Genomic DNA, 4,301 nt, shown 5'->3' on the forward strand with positions numbered 1-4,301 from the left:
GTATTTTATAGTATTTTTACCCTTTTTTAAAAAATTTGGAAAACACCAAGACAGCTTTTGATTTTGAAAAGAAAAAGGGATTGAGGCAAAACCGTTTTAACCCTTGATATTATTTTTTTTATAAAGGGGGCCGAATTAAATTTGATAGTTCATGTTTTAAAACTGGAAGCCGGGGAAAACCCTTGTTTTAATATTATAGAAAATTATTCTTATTTTTCCCAAAAAGGGGAAAAAAAGGGTTATTTGGGAAAATGGATGATTTAAAAGATTTATTTTAAAGAATTTTATGAAAATTTTTAAGATTGCCCCTGGAGGCGAAAAACAACGAATTTAATAAGATTTTGGGGTTAAACCCCCAAACCTTAAGTAAATTTTAGAAAAAAAAATAAGATTTTTTTTTTCCCTAAAAAAGTTTAAAAATTTATGGGGTTTCACGGGGCGAGGGTTTTTTTAAAATTGTAGAATTAGAAAAGGGACGGGAGGGGGCAAAATTAGGAGGGTTTTTGTAAGCACTTGGAGGGGAAAGAAACAGGGGATTAAAGTAAAATTTTTATATTATTAAAAATTATATAGATTGGGGGAGGCGGAAAAAACCCAACAGTTCTGATTTTTGGGGGAAAAAAACAAAACCCCCGGTTAACTGGTTTTAAAAGGAAATTTTAATTAAAACTCATAAAGATTTTTGGGGATTTTATTTAAAAACTTGAAAGGGTTTGTTTTGCCCATCATTGTTTTGAGGGTTATAATGGTTTTCCCCCCTTTTAAATTTTTCCCAATTGGCCAAAAAAACCCCGGAATAACTTTTAATGGGATATTGATGCAACCACCTGTGGTTGGTTTATTTCCAATTTAAACCCCTCCCGGGGAAAGGAAAATTTGTAAATTTTTTGGGAACCAAAGGGTTTAACTTAAAAGGATTGTACAAATTTTTGAAAAATTTGTTAATTTAAAAATTTTTGGGAATTTAGCAACCCCTTTAAAAACTAATTAGTACAAGAGAAAATTTCCGATTTGGGTGATAAAATCTCCAATATCCTTAAAAATTATTAAAACCAATGAAAATTTAAGAAATTTTGTTTTGTCACAAAATTTTTAAAACCCTTTTTTAAAAATTTAGGTTTGTTGGACAATTAGGGAAAAATTTGCCCTTTTTGGGGTTTTTTAAATAATTATTGAGGGACTAAGGCCCCATGTAAACTGGTTGTGGGGTTTTGTTAACAGGCCCGGTAAACCGGGAAAAGTTAAAGCGAATTAGTTTTTGGTTGGTTGCCAAATGTAAACAATTTAATTGGATTTCGAAAAATTATAAACGGGGTTAAAAATTGGGGTTGAGGTGTAAATTAATTGATGTCAAACACCGGGTTTAACAGGATTGAGTTGACTATGATGTAAAAATCCCCCTTTATTGGATGTTTGGTGACAAATTTGATGTAAACATTTCACCCTTTTAAAAACTTAGGTTGATGTGTGACTAATTGATGTCAACATCACCTGTATAAAAACTTGTTTGATGGTGATTAATTGATGTAAACAACCTGTGGGTTAACCGGGGAAAACCCTGAAGGGTGTACTAAAATTGAAATTGTTAAAAAACCCCTGTTAATTTGGAAAAATTTTTGACAAAAATTAAGTAACATTTAAAATTTATGGGTTGAAAAAAATTAAATTGAAAAAAATTTTACCTGTAACGTAGTTTTTTTTTTGTTTTACTGTTTGGGGAATGTCACACACATGTTTTTTAAAATTCGATTGTTTGTGTGAAAGATTGTTCAACTTTAATTTTTAAACTAAAATTGTTTGGTGTTGATGTCAACATAATTGAAAAGTGGTTGATGTTTTGAAAATTTTTGGGGGAATGTCAAACTTTAACCTTTTTGAAAAACAAAAGGTTTATGTGGTTAATTGTTAAAAATTATACCGTTTGAAAAACTAAAATTAAACTTTTTGACAAAAATAAATTTGTTTAAATGTGTAAACAGGATTGTGTGTAAAGTTTGTGTAAAACCCAATTACTTTTAAAAAAAATTGATTGGGGTTGGATATGTCAAACTTTAACCGGAAATAATTTTAAAGATTGGTTTTGGACAAAAATTGATTTTTTCAAATGGTTAAAATGGATTGTGTGTTAAGATGTCAAAATTTTCCCAAGTTTTAAACTTTGATTGATTGTGTTAAGATTTCACTTTAAACCTGTGTAAACTTAATTGATGTGTGGACAAAATGATTGTCAAATCAAAACTTGTAGCTTGGTTGATGTTAAACAATTTAAATGTGTTTAAAATCAACCCTATATTGGTTTGATGTAACAAAATGTTTGTCAAACTAAAACCTTTTGTTTAAACTCCTTATTTTGTGTTTTGTTAAGATCAAAAACATTGAAAATTTTTGATGTTACAAATTGATTGCCCTTAAATGTTAAATTTGATTGGGTTGTGTTAAGATGTCAAACATTGAAAATTGGTTGTTTGTGTAAATTCTTTGATTTTTAAAAAACTTTAATTGTTTGTTTTCTTTTAACTTGATCCTTTTTGTGTTAAGTGTTCCAACATTTCTTTTGGGGTTTTAAAATTTAAAAATTGTTTTTGAAAAAAACCGTTTGGTGAAAAAATGTTCAACTTTTGATCTTTGGTTAAAATGCCCCCAAATTGAATTTTTCCTTTAAAAGTTCCCATAAACATTTTAAAGCCTCTACAAAATTATTTGTTTTGAATTAAAAATTAAAGTTTGAAATTTTACCAACATTGATTTTTGTGTTAAGATGGGGGCCCAACTTTGATTTTTGGTTTTAAGAGTCTAAACATTGATTGTCGTGTTAAGATTTTTAAAAATTTTAAATTGTCGTTTTTGTTAAGAGGTCAAAAATTGATTGTGGGGAAAGTTTGTCAAAAACTTTTGATCTGTGGGTTTAAGAGTCTACAAATTGTTTTCTTTTTAATGTTAAGAGGGGTTCAACTTTGGGGATTGTGGGTTTTGGTTAAAAATTGTTTTTTTAATTTAAAAATTGTTTTGGGTGGGGTTTTAAGATGTCTACAACATTGATCTGTCGTGTTAAGATGTCTACCAACATTGATATGTCGTTGTAAGATGTCTGCAAACATTTGATCTGTCGTGTTAAGATGTCTACAACATTGATTTGTCGTGTTAAGATGTCTACAACATTGATCTGTCGTGTTAAGATGTCTACAACATTGATCTGTCGTGTTAAGATGTCTACAACATTGATTTGTCGTGTTAAGATGTCTACAACATCGATCTGTCGTGTTAAGATGTCTACAACATTGATTTGTCGTGTTAAGATGTCTACAACATTGATCTGTCGTGTTATGATGTCTACAACATTGATCTGTCGTGTTAAGATGTCTACAACATTGATCTGTCGTGTTAAGATGTCTACAACATTGATATGTCGTGTGAAGATATCTACAACATTGATCTGTCGTGTTAAGATGTCTACAACATTGATCTGTCGTGTTAGGATGTCTACAACATTGATATGTCGTGTTAAGATGTTTACAACATTGATCTGTCGTGTTAAGATGTCTACAACATTGATCTGTCGTGTTAAGATGTCTACAACATTGATCTGTCGTGTGTTAAGATGTCTACAACATTGTTCTGTCGTGTGTTAAGATGTCTACAACATTGATATATCGTGTTAAGATGTCTACAACATTGATATGTCGTGTTAAGATGTCTACAACATTGATCTGTCGTGTTAAGATATTCTACAACATTGATATGTTGTGTTAAGATGTATAAAACACTGACATGTCGTGTAATTGTTAGCATTTAGTCAAATAAGCCACCACAGAAAATAAAGCTACTTCACAAGTGGTGACGCTAAATATTTTATTATAAGAAATGTCACAAAATTATTACAAGCGCTATTTTAGGTACGAAACTAGCATTATAAACGTTGTCACACTCACGGTTTCCATAAATGCAAGACACAACACTGAAAGTCCAGTAATTATAAAAACCTTGTGACAATCGTGGGAGTCAACACGGTTTCCGGATGTTTATATACACAGTATTATAATGATGTTGTTATGTACTGATGTCAAAGGCCTACCTAAATCCAAAATTAAAAAACCCTGTGAAGTTGAACAATGTCTAGCGACAATGATCTGACCGGTTAGATATTGAACCTGTTTCGAACGAAATATCCCTGGAATCGTTGTCACCTACTGTTAAGACGATTTTCATTTAGAACTTAAGAGCTGATATTCTTCTGAAAATAATGAAAATCTAGTCGATAAAAGCGTAGAATTTCAAAGAAAACAATCGAGTCTATTCGGATG

This window comes from Pecten maximus, chromosome 11 (assembly GCF_902652985.1).
Source record: "Pecten maximus chromosome 11, xPecMax1.1, whole genome shotgun sequence".
In the NCBI taxonomy this organism is placed as follows: Eukaryota; Metazoa; Mollusca; class Bivalvia; order Pectinida; family Pectinidae; genus Pecten; species Pecten maximus.